The 18,567-nt window shown below is 31.2% G+C and overlaps 1 pseudogene; it reads right to left on the bottom strand.

Annotated features, from left to right (window-relative positions):
• Positions 1–13,579: 13,579 nt before the first annotated feature.
• On the bottom strand, positions 13,580–17,918 carry LOC128155856 (uncharacterized; annotated as a pseudogene).
• Between the last annotated feature and the right edge of the window lie 649 nt (positions 17,919–18,567).

Below are 18,567 nucleotides of genomic sequence, written 5' to 3'. Positions count from 1 at the left end.
ATCGTGCAGCAAAGTAGTTCATGGAAATTCATGCGCATTGTATGTGTCCAAAATGCATAGTTTAAAAACACGTTATTAATAAGAAAACTAAAAAAGAGAGACAATTCATTCGAAATTTAAAAAAAGAAACAAAATGCCAACACTTTTGACAAAACGTGGCTCTTTGGGTAACTATTTGGTATAGCGGAAGCTTTACTTTGACGGTGTTTGGTTTTTTGTTTATTTGTGCTATTTATAGTAACATTGGCGATTGGCCTGCCTATAGCCAGGACTCTGCTTTCAGCAGAGCCCGGCTAAAAAGATCAAGATCAGTAAACATGGTGGTCAAATTTAACTTGTATTGTGGACATACACGAAAAATAACCGATACATGGAATCAGGATTATACTCAATATTATGGGAATATTTTTGTCATACTCAACTATAATGTTTAAGTTCATGTAACAAATGCAAAACTTATTGTCATTTATTTACGATTTGAGCCGAAATTGTTGCGAGAGTGAATCACTCCCGCACTTGCACCATTACGGAGCTGTAGCCCCCCCCCCCCCCCGAAAAAAAAAAACGCTAGAGGGCTACATTAATGCAGCTAATTGTTGCCTAATCCATTGAGTAGTTTCATAATTGAAATTAAATTTAATTAACTTCTTATTTCTAAACTGTAAAGAGCACAATTTCAATGTGTTTTAAATTTTGATTATCAATTTTTCGATGGCTTGTAGTCGTAATGAATGGCCTTATTTTTTTTCGACGATAATCCTGATATAATTGTTTACACTTAGAGTAAAATCAAAAAGGAAAGTGGGCGCTGAAGATGTAGAAGGAATCTGGGCACAATAGGAAGGTGAACATTTCATCGATCAATTTTGCAAATTTTTTTAATGATAACTGTTGGACATGGAATTGCTAGAAAAATGTTTGTAATGCAAAATGTTTTTTTTTCAAAATATTAGTTAAAATATAACAAAACGATGCAATTCATGCAAAAACATACTTATTTACAGCTGTTTTTAAGTAATTTTGTTGTTTCTGGGTTTCTCACCACAAATTTAAAACATGTAAATATGACATATTTCAACATTAAAAATGTCGCTTACTTAAAAAAGATGGAGAGATGACCCAGATATGACTAATTATGTACTTTTTAAATAATATTATTGGAGGACAAAAAAAAAAACAAGTTCAGACAATGTTGTGTCAAACACTATACATTATACCGCACAATATAAAGTCTCGTATGTCTCACTGGTTTTGTCCTGGATAAGTGAACACTAACATGTAGTGTTTTGGATTCAAATCCTCCTGGTGATTCTTGTTTTTGAAACATTTTTGTTTTTCAATGAATGTTGATATAACATTTTGTTGAATTATACATACCGGTTTATGATAATTACTCGTTATTGTTTTCTACCCTATGAACTCTATATTCTGTTCTTATTTAAATATACAATATAACTGAATCAAAATATGTATGCATTATTGGTTTGCCCTTCCTTGTCCTCTTAGAAGCTTGTGAGGTTTTTTTAATTGCCGAAATAGACATGTACTTCAACTTCAACTATCAAGTTAACATATTTTGAGTAGGCTAATCATTTTTTGTTCAAACCTGTACATTGTATATCGAGTGTTATATAAATAATAAAATGCTTTCTTTGGAGATTCATTCGTGATATGAAGCATTTTTTGTTTATATTAACATCTGTCTTTAAATTAATTATTAAATTTATTATGAAAAGTTAGTAAAATTCACTTAATAACTGTTGATGTGCATAAGTACGTTAGCAAAAAGAAACAGCCAAATCGTCCTCTGTGATACTTGAGTCTGACATCATCATAGTTATTTCGTGCAGTCCGTGATTTCTCTTAGGTCGTTGTAGGTTTCGACCAGTCAATAAACAGGGCGTGTCAATTTCAGTCCTGACAGTTTCAGCCGCTGTAGATTTCGACCAATCGATAAATGGACGTGTATATTCCAGTCTGGCTGCTTCTATAGAGCTATGAGTTAAGTGTAAGTTTCCGTAAGAAATATAGGAAATATTACTTTGTATATGTAAATATAGACATTTAAATCCCAATTGATTGGTGTCCAGGGATGGGGTAATCAGTAATCGTAATCAGCTGTAATCGATTACAGGTTGATGAGTAATCATGAGTAATCAGTAATCATCCATTTTTCTGATTACAAGTAATCGTAATTTAATCGATTACTCTGTGGAAAAAGTCCTGTAATCATGATTAATTTTTGATTACTTTTATGATTACAATGGCAAAATTCAATAGGTTGAAATCATTATTCATTGGATCTTATATTTAGTGAATAAGGTTCAGTCTTAAAGTTGGCCAGTATTCCTTACTGCCCTTGGGCATGTTTAAATGCATGTCCAGTCACGATACAATGAGTTTGCTATTCAACAGTCCTTGCTTTTAGGTGCAGAAATCAGTTCACATACTGTGCTTATTTAATTTGGAACATTATTTAAAGAGTCACTTTTAGTTGGACTTTGTTTAGAGAAAGATGTATGCTGTACACCATTTTGAGTTTTCTGATTATCAACCATCATCGGGTATTGTGAAAGCCAAATGTAGATACTGTTCTGCATACATATCGGGGAATGCAAAAACTACTTCAAATAGCAAATAATGCAACAAATTACACTGATACCAGAATAAAGAGTCATGTCAAAAAATGCACTGTTTTTAAAAAAAATGAAACATTTAAACTATGAAAAAAATGAAAAACAAATAATGTAATCTAATGTAATCACGATTACAATGAGGAAAAGTAATCTAATGTAATCGATTACTTTTAAAAATGGATGTAATTAGCCTGTAATCGATTACTTTTAAAACACAAAGTAATTGTAATTTAATCGATTACTTTTGAAAGTAATCGACCCCATCCCTGTTGGTGTCAATGATTCCTGCAAACTTACAATCTTAAGCGCCCAATTTCTTCACAATGGGATAAGCAGATAAAGACAAAAATAGAAATAGAATGAATAATTTTGATATGTCATTTACATTGTGCAACCGCATCTAAATTTTTTATGCTTGGACTGTTACAAGCTGACAATACATCAAAATAGGAATACCATGCTGATATTGTATGTGTATCAGAGAACGAATTCGATGAAAAACAAAAAGGCCGACGACTGGAAGCGTATCTTATAATATAATGGAAAAGTTAAGTCTATTCCAATAATATATAAATAAACAGGTTACACAATGTTACATGTAAAAGCTCTTAAGTGCATCATAAAGCAAGAATTTTCTGTTTTAAACAAGAGCCAATTAGGCCTTAACAGTCACCTAAGTACCAGATCCCATACGCAAACTTGTCCAGGAGTCTCATTCATGGCTTTAATTCCGTTTCATTCTGTAGTAGAAATTATAATATTGCAATGATGACCACCACCTCTCTGTCTTTAAAAAGGACTATGAAACCTATAATTTTAGCGAAAAACTTAAAAATCATATTAGCGTGAATGACCTGATATTGGAAAGGCGCAAGACTCTGATAGAAAATAATTTCCCCATGTTTTTAACTTTTAAGAGAGGTTTAATGTGTTTCTGTTTTCATAAATGAACTAAAGACAAGGTGGCAAGCAAACATGCTTTATTTAAAACAGCCTCCCATCCCCCATCTTCAGGGGCAGACAGAAACTCTCCTGTGGGCATTTAAACAAAACAAACCAACTGTAAAAAAAATATATATATAAAATTTTCCCACTTCTTTTGGTCCAGCTTTTGATTATTCAGCCTTATTAATTTGCATTTCACAATGTAGTATTTATTCTAAAATCATTCTACATGTACTGCTAATCGGTGGTTTAAATTTGCCAATTCTTACTTTACCTTTTACAAGTTTATCTAAAAAATGGGGTTACTCAGGTGACCAAAAATGTTTACTGGTAAAACTGAATATAAGCACAATACTAAAACATAATTTGTATATTACAATATGTTAAAAAACGGGCGCAGATCCAAATTTGATAAAATTATTACCAACATTCATAAAAGAGAAAAAGAAAGATCACGCTCGTACTTTGGCATGACAAGTATGATATTTAAATCCAAAAAAGGAATGCTGATATTAAAAAGGACGGAAATATAATGAAACAAATTTGATTTTTTCAGCAAAACCTATCAGAATGACATTTTTGTGATTTTGATCAGTCTTCTCAATGGTAAAATGTATGTTTTTATGTGTTTGTCTTTAACCCCTATCTGATAATTTTTTGAGAGCATTACAGAAGAATTTGTGTTAATTTCTGTTTTATTTATTCTTCATGTATTTTTGGCATTCTTATATATCAGAATGACCTTTTAATAAGTTATATACGAATGCACTTTTTGTATGTTCCACGTCTCAGCAAACTAATTGAACTGAGTTTGAATTAAAAACTGAAATACAAAAACTTATTTTAATAATTTTCCCGCCGATATGTACAATTTATTAAAAGTAAAACAGTTTTTCTGTCCAATTTATTTCCTTATCAATCAATTAACCTAATTTTCGGTTCCGTTCCACCTTTTAGCAGCCCTCAGGATACAACAGCTGCAGTTGTACTTTAACATTGGTCACCACGGTATTTTAAATATGTTTTACCGTAAAACGATATTGACGATTTCTTTAAATTAAGCTACAATAAAGGCAACAAATATATAAATTGAATGTATATAAAGTCCCTACCGTGTTCGAACTCGGGACCTTCAGGTTAGTAGACCGAAGCTACCCCCCATCGCCCCATGGAGTTATACATCGCATTGCTTCTTGGAGACATAAAATGTTTTACAATACTTTAAAATCGCCATGTTCTCACGTACCGTCATAAGAGGTAGAAGTCACGGGGTGTCTAGAATCCTTAACCGATATTGTTGTGTATTCCTTACGGCTATTTATGTAGTATGCAATGGCTTTTTAAGATTTCAATAAGAAGTTGATTGAGTATAGAAATGTCGATTATTGTTCCAACAGTGTTTCTAATTATCGAGATATATCGATTTGATAAAGATCATCACGTTTCAACATCTTTGTTGATGTCTTGAATAGTAGGCTTGTATTGTTTAGTGAGATACCTATTGTGTATTAAATTTTGTTCCTTTGTTGTGCTATAATCTTCAGAACAAATATCAACCGTGGCAGCTTTTGGGAAATGAAGATGGTTATATCCATTTGACACCTGGCTGAAAATTTACAATTAAAGGACAAAGTAGAGTGAGTTCTGAAAAAAGTTAAGAGAAGTTCAGTCAAAGAATATGCGAACACACACAATACGTATAAAGCAACTACTTCCTCAAATGAAAGCGAGTTTCCCAAATAACACGAGATAACTCTTTCAAAACTTATAAAATGTATAAAATATATTTATGGCACTAAAAATGGCTAACGACACGAACAATTGATATTGTCAAATATTTGGGACAACCAATTCCTTCTTTCAGACAAATTACATGGGTAAAAACAAAGAAAACAAAATAATGGGAGATTGGTATGTATTATTATATTTTTTGCATATTCATAGTAATAATATATCCAAGACTTTTTTATTCCTAAATTCAAAGAAGACGTTATTACGTGTCAGGCGTTGTTTTGTGACGAATAAATCAATGTTCTAAATTTCTATAAGTCTGAAGCGAAAAATATAGGAGGATTCCTAGAGGAAAACGATACAGACCCGTATTAGTCCTGTAGATCAATATTAGCCCTGCAGAATCCGTATCAGTCCCTGAAACTGTTACGGGGATTATGCAGTTAATTGTATCGCATATGCAAAAACCATGTGTTTACTAAAATGTATGTAATAAATTAAATTGTTACCTGCATATGTGTAATGATTGTTATTTTGTTCTTTTTTATTTGAACCTTACGTGAAGATTGATCTACAGCCAACAAATTGACTACAGATCTCGTTCAAAGCATAACTGCATGATGATATACATCTCTGTCCATAAAACCCTTGTGGCCAGGAGCGAGTGCAATCTTTTCCTAAAAATCCTATGCATTCATGTTTTGGAAAAACAGTGCATTAAAAGTTAAAAAAGCAGCAATTGTGTCTGGTAATATTACAAAGTAATGGCGTAGCCTATTAAGAAGTAAAGCTAATTACCTTCACATTTTCCATTTATTTCTTGAAAGCCAGAGCAACATCGTGTAGATAAGATATGTGTTAATCGTTATGGTTACATTGATATCATTAGTTGTGGGTTTTAAAGACATGTGTTTATATAATATATTATACACCTTTGGACCAACTATATGACCATTTATTAAACATATTTGAAATAAATAAGATAAACACTTAATTGTCTTCGGAGCATATCAACTCGTCACTATACATCCCGATAGTGAACTTAAATATGGCTAAACGTATACATACGCAACGTTGACAAAGGTTTGTCATGTTCATTCCCGTACTTATCTTCAAAACTGTTTTGCATTACACAGGAGGTATATTTTAGGAAATTGGTTTTAACAAAATTATATATAATTATATTGTCAATAGAACTAGGAAATATAAGGAAAGATCCACACGAAAGTTAAACCTTAAAATTCGGATGGGTACAATGAGGTCAATATTGAACTAAAAATGTAACTGTCATTACATTTGCATAGGTTATTAAAGTTATTTGATAATCGATAAAACAAACGCATAAATTGTAAAACCCACTTTTAAAAAAAATGCGAAACTCTGAAAGTTACAATATTTATGTAAAGTATAGGCCCGTATACTACGTTAATTCTGCAATAAAAAAAATATTCAGGTACATTTCTCTTTGGCAAATATGACTGAGCCTATAATCATCAGAAAAAATATCAACCGTGACAGCTTTTGGGAATAAAAAAAAGATTTATAAGTGTCGAAAACTTCTTAGTTTCTACATCGGTTGGTGCTGAATAACTGAAAGATCTGGAAAGATGACTGAATAGCATTCATATGCCATTCAGTCATTTTTTCAGACACTTTTTAGTCGACTCAGCGGCAGAGTTTATCCTATGTATATGATCAAAGTTTTAGGACTACTAATTGCTGCTATTTAAAATACTAATAGATGAGGTAACTTATTTGAAGAGTAAGAAAATGACAAGACAAAAAAGTGTTACCAAAATGTTACCAACATGATTTCCTTGAGTAATTACAAGTAGGTGTTGATTCAAAAGAAACCACACAATCCAACCATGTAAATATTGATTAGAAAGTGGTATTGAGGTATACAACCAAGGTAAATTATCATAACACGTTGTTCCATTGATTTTAAATAAAGTATAGTCTAATTACATTAATCTAATTGTGTGTTACAAAAAATATGCGCAAGTTTTGCATCTTGCAAATTCTTTATCCCGAATGACTATGATTTTCATTTTATATCTTAATCTAACCATTTTTGAGGTTTGATATACAGCCAACAAACTGATTGCAAATCTCGAAAACAGAACAGTTGTATTGTGTTCTACATCATTTTCCATAAAACCGAATGGACAGGAAGCACTGCAGTCTATTCCAAGATATCCGATACATTCTATTTAAAGATAAAAGTATTTCAAGTTATAAAAGAGTTGCTCTTACAAATGTTTCAGATCATGTGTATATAAAAAATGAAGATATAGTTGTTTACCTGTACATGTTTCGTATATGCGTCGAAAACCACTACAACATTGTCCAGGGTAGCTAGAACTATTTTAAAATAATTCATTTTATATTCAACATCATGGAATATGACCCTTTCTTTTTTTGCCAAAAAATTTAAAGTATTTACTAACTTCTTTAGAGAAAATTTTAAGTTAAAGAACACTCTCTTCATCCTTTATATTGGAGAAAACACTTAATTTGTTTTGGCGCACTTACTTTACAATGCAATATCTTTGGTCTCTGGATATCACAAAAGACACAATACACAATAAACGCACATTAATTTGTTGAATGTTTATCTCATTTATATCTATACTGTCTCAAAATTGTATAACACGTGTCCTGTTCTTGTTTACATTGGTTTAATATACCCGTATAAGTTCTTTTCCAAGCTCTTTCTCTTTCTTTTCTTTTCCTTTTTTTTTTTTTGCTTAAAAAAATAGTTCCTAGCATCTCTCACATTCAATGTAGGTCTAGAACTTTACTTCAATCTTTACTTCAACTATATATTTGTGAATCAAAGTAGCCGGTTCCTTGAGTGAGAGGAGTGTTGTTTTTCTTGAAAAAAAGTATTGGAAGTAACAATGTAATATATAAATCTGTATTGATCCATATTACAATATGATCATATTGCACTGTGAGGATGTGTGATTATGCATCCTGATGAACTTACATAAATCAACAGAACAAGTATGAAATTTTTAACAAAATATTCAATAACAAAATAAAATTAAATTAAACAGAAAATTCAACAAGAAAAAAAACCAAACAAACAAAAATATACAAATGAAATGAAGAAATAAAGTCTATTTGGTCAGCCCGGTTCCGGCGCAAGTGGTATTGAAGAACCGTCAGGTGAACAATTACAATCAGGTATAGGTATATCGGCAACCACCAGAACTAAGTTGAAGTAGAAAGTTCACATGCTGCACGGGTCTATCGAGGCTGCATTAGACGAAAGTTTTCTTTGTTAATATAAATGACCCATGGCCTCGTCCACGCTGATTGGAGGTTTCTTTTAATAAACTCAATATGCAGAATTTTAAGTTTTCAAATGACACAAATTATATAAATATCAAACTTTCACAATGTTAAGTTAAAGCACATATCTGCATTGACGATAATAAATTGGTAAAACTGCGAGGATCACCCTCAGGTATAAATTCATAAGTAGTTTTAGAGATGTGTCGAAAGGGCCGCCGTAGTTCACTCACTCACTGTAGAACAGCAGTCTCTATAAATTATCCCATGAACATGGAAAAGGCTTCTCATAAATACAGGAGTCGGAAATATTTCAGCACCCAAGAACCCTTCTTCCCTGACAGGTATTGACGTTCTGTAGGGACGGGGGGAAAATCTGGGGGAATAAGCCGAGGCAAATGCCCACGACCTTCTCATACCTCTAATAAGAAGTAATAAACGTTCGAGTTAACTGGGTATTTAAACGGTGGACAGTATTGTCCAAATGAAAATGTCCAAATAGGCGTAACTGTGCTGAAATGTGATAGTATTTACATATACCTTAAACTGGCAAATTTTAAATGACAATCACGCACTCATTTAAAGAGTTTAAATACAAAAATGTTGATTACTTTCTAAAAATATTTTATTTACTAATTTACCCCAGTCATCATATACAACCCCTAACACAGGGGAGTCAACAAAGAGTATGGGGGAGTCGATTCCACCATTTGTAGTAGTCGATTTTTTCCGCTTCGGAAACAGGAGGAATTTAGGTAACACCTTTTGTAGGTATTTAATACAAGTTTTCCCCCTCAAAAAATGAGTGGCGTCGGAATCAAATTGAAAGTGTATGTGTGTGTGGGGGGGGGGGGGGGTTGGCTTGTACAAAATATTAACAAGCAAAAAAAGGTCATTGGTATGTATAAATTTGCAAAAACTGCTGATTCAAAATATCCAACTTTATGTTACAGTATTGTTTAATAAGTTATCAAATCTCTTTAAAATATTTAATATTTATAATTTGTAGTTGTAAAAAAAGGTAACATTGTCTACCAATTCAAAGCCAGTTCTGAGGATAAAACACTAATATCATCTTTTATAAAAAGTTTAAAAATGCCCAAAAATGATGTGAAAGATAGACCATGTGATTATACCTTTTCCTGACATGTCAGATGTTTGCAATAAACTTAACTACTCACTATCTCATTGCAAAACAAATGTTAAATACACGTAAATAATAATTTCGAAAAAAAATACATTACCTTAAAAAACAGAGTTGAACTATAATAAATACCTTACAGACAAAGATGATTAAATATAAATACATATGTAATGAACAACAATTTCCAACAGATGGTATAAGGAAAGTGGCATTAATGAATCCATGATTTTTGTTTAGAAAAAGGAAACAGTTAATGATGAACAGGTGGGAATTTGATATTGGGTTCTATTTGTATTGAGGTATGAAAAATGATACAAATATTTACATTATTGCATCAATGGATTTGAAAGTAAAAAATAAGGTAAACTTTAAAACCTCGTTATGCAAATTGGCAATATCTATATAAACTGAACTTTTTTTAACATTTCAGTAGACTATTCTTTAGAATCATTATCACATAGTTACAAATCTTATAACAAGCTCGTTGCTCTCTTTATACTCTGCATCCTTTCAAAATCTGTATTATTTATCCTGAGAATTTATTTTTAAAAAAATTCATCAGCGTAAAACAGTTATTTGATAAGTACAAATGTAATTCTTTTATAGTTTTTAAGTCTGTATATGATTTTAATAAGTATAAAAATAAATAAGAATAATTTATAGAAATTTAATAACTACATGTCTCCGTGTAATTTATCAACTCTCTTCTAAATTAAATCTAATATTACAATGGTAAGTTTAAAACTGCGACAACAAATTATCTGTAATAAGAAAAACTAAAAGCAAAAAAGGACAAATACGGTACGTGCTATTCTATGATCACGACAAAATATCGGAAGTAATTTTGATAGTATTATGTTAGTCACCAAATAGCTAAAAGCAAAATTTAAAGAAAGGAGATTTGTTGATATTACATAATGTTAAGATTTGATAGCACCAAACGGATACAGGATGCAGAAAATCTTGCAAAAATACCATATACAGCAATCATCCCGCATTACCCACCCTGTCTAAATAATGGATATTTAAAAGCAAAGTTGATGTGAAAAGCATTGCCCAGAAAGTACTTAAACAAGGAAAATTTTGCAGCCCTTTTCCAAATTCTGTAAGTACATTTCTACGAAAGCCGAGAAGGATCATTCGAGATTCGAGATTGAATCTCGAATTTCGAATCTCGAATCTCGTATTTCGAATCTCGTATTTCGAATCTCGAATCTCGAATGATCCTTCTCGGCTTTCGTACATAACTGCAGCGGTGTGTGCATACAAATTGAGTAACGCGCTAACGCCTCATACCTTCATACCTTAAAATTCCTATCTTATCCTAAGGGTAAGTTAATATTAATGGAAGAGCCACAGTAACAGCCACAAGCGTGAACTTTGATTTTCGCTTGTGACGTTGCGTTCAACGTTTGTGACGTCATAATAAAACTCGTCAATTTGACCTTTGACTACTTGTTGCATTTAGAGGCATTTAAACATCACGGAATTTAATGGAAAAACACAGTAGAATGTAAATACAACTGAATATAACAAAATATATTATACACCTTTGGACCAACTATATGACCATTTATCAAACATATTTGAAATAAATGATATGAGCACTTAATTGTCTTTGGAGCATATCAATTCGTCACTTTACATCCCGATAGTGGCCTTAAATATGGCTAAACGTATACATACGCAGAGTTGACAAAGGTTTGTCATGTTCGTTCCCGTACTTATCTTCAAAAGTGTTTTGCATTACACAGGAGGTATGTATATTTTATGAAATTGGTTTTAACAAAATTATATATAATTTATTGAGAACAATAGAACTAGGAACTATAAGAAAAGATCCACACGGAAGTTAAACCTTAAAATTCGGATGGGTACAATGAGGTCAATATTGAACTAAAAATGAAACTGTCATTACATTTGCATAGGTTATCAAAAAAAATGCGAAACTCTGAAGGTTACTATAACAATATTTATGTAAAGCATAGGTCCTTATACTACGTTAATTCTGCAATAAAAAAGTTTTATTCAGTTACTTTTTTCCTTGGCAAATATGACTGAGCCTATAATCATCAGAAAAAATATCAACCGTGACAGCTTTTGGGAATAAAAAATATTATTAGTGTTGAAAACGTTTTAGTTTCTACATTGGTCTGTGCTGAATAACTGAAAGGTCTGGAAAGGTGACTGAATATCATTCATATGCTATTCAATGATCTTTCTATCATTTTTCCAGACACTTTTAAGTCGACTCAGTGGCAGAGTTTATCCAATGTATATGATCAATTTAGGACTACTAACTGCTGCTATTTAAAATACTAATAGTTGAGGTAACTTATTTGAAGAATAAGAAAATGACCAGACAAAAACACGTTACCAAAATGTTAGAGTATAAACATGATTTCCTTGAGTAATTGTAAGTAGGCGTTGATTCAAAAGAAAAGAAATCATATAATTCAATCATGTAATTATTGAAAGTGGTATCGAAGTATAAAACCAAGGTAAATTATCATTAAACGTTCTTCTATTGATTTAAAATAGAGTATAGTCTATTTACATTAATCTAATTGTGTGTCACAAAATAAAATGCGCAAGTTTTTCATCTTACGGTTTCCTTATTCCGAATGACTATTATTTTCATTTTATATCTTAATCTTACCACGCTTGAAGTTTGATATACAACCAACAAACTGATTGCAAATCTCGAACACAGAACAGTTGCATTGTGTTCTACATCCTTGTCCATAAAAACCGAATGGACAGGGAGCACTGCAGTCTATTCCAAAATATCCGATACATTCTATTTAAAGAAAAAAGTTTTTCAAATCTTAAAATAATTGCGATTAAAAATGTTTCAGATCATGTGGATATAAAAAATGAAGATATAGTTGTTTACCTGTACATGTTCCGTATATACAACGGAAACCATTACAACATTGTCCACTGGATATCACAATAGACACAATACACAATAAACGCACATGAATTTGTTGAATATTTATCATGCTGTCTAAAAATTGTATAACACAAATGAGTTAATGCATTTACTGATCTCTTTGACCAGCCTTTATTTAACAGTGATGTACATACACATGCAAAAAGGAAACAAATTCCGAATTAACGCGGAAGTAAAACAGAAAAGATAAAAAAACATTCTTGTAATTAGGTCGATAAGGAACCATGGCAGTACATATGGTTGTGGTTGATCTCTACTTAGCCAACATTCTGAATTTCTTATTTCTCACTTGGCCAACATGTTGTGCTTCTCACCTGAGACTATAGTCTGCTTTAACATTTACATGTTTTGTTATCAATTACCCGAGAATGATTTTTTTGAAATATTTTTTTTTGTACATGTTTTTCTGATGCTTTGTGGAGTCTGGTCTAAACTTACAGGGGCATGATCACGATTTTTTCAAATTTTATTTTTCTATTTTAATTATCTTAAGTGCTTTTGAAATGCATTTCTAATAATCAATCAAAATCTGAGTGTCAGTCGTATAGTTATAAGAAAGATACAGAGTTCACAATTCTTTTTCCTGTAAACAAGGCTCGTGTCTTGTTTTTGATTTACATTGATTGAATATACCGATAAAAGTTCTTTTCCAAGGTATTTCTTTTTCTTCTCATTCTATTTTACATGTAGCTTAACCAAATAGTTTCTAGCACATCTCAGATTTAATTTACGTCTAAAACTGAAATCTTTACATTGAAATAGAAAACATAAAGCATAAACATGATGTAAGCTTGTTAACATGACAAAGAATCGTGAGCTCTGTAGTTCGCTTACAAATGTTAGCTGACTCTTGTAAATGCCTATTGAAGTACTGGATTTGTAAACATTAAATACTGAAACTAATTTTTGGCAAACTTTTAACTTTATTAGTCAAAATGAGTTTAAACTTCTATTGAAAAACTCACACATTTTTTTCAGACGCTATTGAATAATGAAGATGCTTTCAGTAGGCTTTGATTTTTCTGAGTAATGCACAACGGCATAATTTTATTCAAATGTATATTTGTGATCAAAATAGCCAGATCGTTGAGTTGAAGTAGTGTTATTTTTCTTGAAAAAATGTAGTGGAAGTAACAATCTAATACCTAAACCTGTTTTGCTTCACATTACAATGTGATCATTTTGCACACTCCTTGAGTTTAACACCTTCTTTCAATATAACTTCATCTGAATTAATTACTGCAAATATTATTTATTAAATGAAAACAGTGTTTATTTGAATAAAAGTATGTTCCTCTATGAGTTTTTCTGGCATTGTCCTTGTTATTATCTTTCAAAAGCAACATAATGATGGTTTTCATATGTTTACCGTTTATTGTTCATTATTCTTTAATAGTTTTGTTTTTAACATACTCTTTAAGAAAATTGATATAAAAAATGAATAAAATGTATCAACTCCACACTTCTACAAAACATAGAAATAATGATATTAAAATAATAAAACATATTCATTAAAAAGTCCCAATTACAGAATTTTTTAAAATCGTTTAACCGAGGTTCTGTACATTCATATCAGACATATCTTGACAAAGATCGTCACAGTTCCGTATCATCGTGGATGTCTGGGAAAGTAGGCTTGCATGGTTTAGTGAGATACTTATTGCGTCTTAAATTGTATTCCTTTGTCGTGCTGTAATCTTCGGTACAAATATCAACCAAGGCAGCTTTTGGGAAACGAATATGGTTATATCCAGAGGACACCTGTCCATACGATGAACCGCTAGATAAGAGTTGATCATTACAGATCACATGGTTTCCTTTATTTTGGTTGACTTTACATTTTCTCTCTGAATGTTTCACACGACCATTAAAACTTCCTAAATTTGTGATCTTGAGATTGTGTGTCCATTTCATTCTGTTTCTATCAAAAATATTATGAGATATATAAAAACAAAACATATTAAAGATTCAAATCGTACGCTAGCAGATTTGTAAGGAATTATTGACGTTAAGTAAGACAATTAATGACAATAGATTCTGTTAATATGTTTTATTTTAAACATTTTATATGTAGCTAAGTCGTATTTACTAGTATTCAAAATAGACATAATTTTTTTACCTTAGTGAATAACTGATGCTGAGAACAGATATCAAACCTTGAATACAGAGCAAGGTTATCAAAAACTGCCACATGAGGTCATGTTGCTCTAAATTCTGCTGCTGATCTTGAAAATATGTAAATATATATGAAAGTATAAATAAAACCAGCGTTTTATTTTATATATATATATATATATATATATATATATATATATATATATATATATATATATATATATATATATATATATAAGGGCACAAAGAGTGGGTTCTGAACGAAGACAGGAGTAATAATGAGAACTTGCTACATTAAGGTGAGAATTTTTTTTTATAAAACGGGAAAACTTATCCCTTTCATATTATATAGAAACGACTAATTAACAAAACTTTTTTTTCAAACAGTTTGGGATGAAATGATAGCAAACAGTATTCAAAATCAAAAGTCCAAAGTAAAAAATACAAAACAGGAGCAAAGCAAACACGGACCTCTACAAAAATAAGTGGAAAGAACAGATTTCATGAAGTAGTGGTTATCCTTTGCTGACCGATCACACCCGCCGTTCCTCAAAAATAAGTTTCTGATTACACCTTTAGGATCATCTATGGTGATGAGTATACAATTTTAATTCAAAATCCATATAAGATAGCTTCAACTTCATCCCAATTACATGGTATTTTAAATCATTTTAAAATCTCCTATCTTGAATGATATATATACAAATACCATTTAAACATTTTTGATACATCATACATACCCAAGAAGGAACAATACCTTACTAAAAATAATTGACTGAATAATTCACATTTTATGAATTGTGTCTTATGCATGTGTAGAGTACCTTATTTATGCGATCAATATCTTACTACTCCTTTTTTGTTAAAATACTAAGCCTCAAATAAGGTTAAAAAAAGATGTATTTGAAAAGTATGAGGCAAATTTGCATTAAAATGGTTAAGAGCAGTTTTATTGAGTTACAAATTACTTCTGTGTACGAGTAATTAATTTTATTCGTTGGGGCCAATGTTCGTGGAAAGCTAAAATGTTCCTAGTTCGAAGGAACGGAATTTCCTTTGTTGCAAGTTTGGGATTGCTTTAATGAATATTTTTTTTAAATGCTTTTATATACATTTTTTAGGATGTAAGTGTTGGTAAGGGTTACCCAAAAAGCCATGAACATTCTCTCTCCACGAACAATGATGATTCCAGGGTAGAGTCTTCGAAAATATCAAATTTGTGTGCATTCTTTGGAACAATATCTGAGGATTGTTAAGTAACAAAATATTGACAGAAATCGATCTAGAAGGAAGATATTTTATGGTTAAATCACGGCACTTGGTACTATTGGTACGAGGAAGTAATCAACGATTAAAATAGGAATGAAAAAAAAGTTTGAAATAATAGCACACAATAGAAAACCCCCATTGTTCTAATCCATCCTCATTAATCTAACAATATGGGAGAAGAATAAAGTAATCGGACATTATTTATAAACCAACTATTTCCATTTATTTAATTTATTTCCATATCAAGACATTGTATTAGGTATAGACTGCTCCCATTATCATTGTCTTACTACTGCTGTAATAAAGACAATTAATAAATATCCACCAGACCTAATATGTTTTTTCTCGTAAATCTAAATATTATTCGTATAGATGTGCAAATACTATTATTTCCATTTTCTTTCGCTGTTTGAAATTTATGAATATGCTGTTAAATGACTATTGTTTCGATATGTTTGTTTTAATCTTACCACAAGTGAAGCTTAAGTTTGATATACAGCCAACAAATTGATTTCAGGTCTCGTTCACAGAACAATTACACGGTGTTGTACAACTCCGCCCATAAAACCCTGATGGACAGGAACGACTGCAACCTTCTCCGAAATATCCAATGCATTCTTTTTGGCACAATAAAATTATAAGGTTTTTAAAAAAAACAACAAAAAACTGTTTATCGAAAAAAAATCAAAAACATATGAAACTTGTTTAACTATATAGCTTTTTTACCTTTACATACGCCATTTATTTCTCGAAAGCCAGAACAACATCGTACAGATGACCTTTATTGATGAAAAAAAATTGAGGTAAATGCAGCAAAAGAACAAGTCTTTTTTTTTTAATTTGAAACAAAGGTGTATTTTGGCTATTTGAAATAAGTGATTAATTATCCTATATATATGAAAAACATATGCACACTTACGTGTTATTTTCTCTGCATTCCAGATCTCCATTAGACATCCCAATAGTGACCGTGACCAATATTGATAAACATGTACGTACGTTGAACTTGTAAAGTTTTGTTCTGTTTATTCCAATAACCATCCTTAGAAGTGCATGCGAATGAGGTTCAATTCAAAATATTGTTTTGAGCAGCTTGATCAGTATGATCTGATCAGTATGATAGATAATTCCTTTAGAGGAACATAGATGTATAAGTTTGTATGAAAACGGAAATTAAAAAAGGATACATAAGGATGTAAAACGTTTAAACTCTGTTAGATACAATGAACTTTGAAACTACAAAAGTAGATTCAAATATTTTTACATTGTCCAATCCTTAATAAATAAATCTTAAGCCCTCTGCCCTTTTCAATTAAAACAATTACGAAAAACGGCGGTTAACGTAGCAATATCTTAAGTCCTATATCCACTATTAAAGATTTATATTCAATTATAAATACATATGGCGACAATATATCGCAAAAGACTATGCAGAATTTGGTCCAAATGTACTGAAAAACACCATATCGATGGATTACTATTAAACTTGTTTATTAAAGATTGCAAAGTATTTTGAATTTGTGATCTGTGTACTTAAACATATCTGCAAGAATAATGTCTTGTTCTTTTTATTTCAATCTTACAGCACATAAAGCTTGATCCACAGCCAACAAATAGTTTACACTTATCGTTTACAGCAAGATAATTTCATATTAACCATAGAGCCCTAATGGGAAGAAACGACTGAAACAGTGTCCAAAAATTCATTGCTTTTTGCAGAAAAAGTTGATAGAGAAAAGAGAGAAAACTACAAGTTTGACTCGAAATTATAGTAAGATGTGGTACATAAGTCCTGAGTTATAACACAAATTTTAATCTTCAAATTGTTTGTTTATTTCTCGAAAGCCAGAACAATGTTGTGTTATCTTAGATTCAGTATGGTAAACAGATTGATAGAAAAAATTTGTAACCTTGATTTTTCCAAGAAAAATAAAGTTGAAGTTTGCCCAGTGAAAAAAGTTCAGCAAGAACGCGACAATTTACATGTACTCTGATTTTAAAGGAAGGAATCAATTTGCAATTGAACACTTTCTTGTTTCTCAGCACCCCATTCGCCACTGTATATCTCAATAACAGTCATTAAAATGGCTAAAGATGTACATATGAATAGGTTGGGAGGGATTGTTATGTTCATTCCAGTCATCCTTTCGTATTTTTTACACATAGTGATAATTGGAGTAGGAATTGCTTTAAAATCAAAGAAATGTGAATCCATATGCCAATGAAAAAAATCTGGAATCACTCAGAATAAATCTGGGTTGATCGTGATGTTAAAAGTTAATTCAATGAAATATTTCTCTGAGCTTTAAGACGCATAGAACCAGTGCTTATACTGTAAAACGAGAAAATATGGCGCACTACAAATTTTAGCGCCTTTGGCGCAACTGCCTCTGAGCGCTAAAATTAGTAGTGCGCCAACGATTTTCCATATGTATTAAATTTCTTCAAGTTGCAAAACAATAACGTCAGTC

The sequence above is a fragment of the Crassostrea angulata genome, chromosome 1 (assembly GCF_025612915.1).
Source record: "Crassostrea angulata isolate pt1a10 chromosome 1, ASM2561291v2, whole genome shotgun sequence".
Classification (NCBI taxonomy): domain Eukaryota; kingdom Metazoa; phylum Mollusca; class Bivalvia; order Ostreida; family Ostreidae; genus Magallana; species Magallana angulata.
This window is presented reverse-complemented; position numbering and strand designations above follow the sequence as displayed.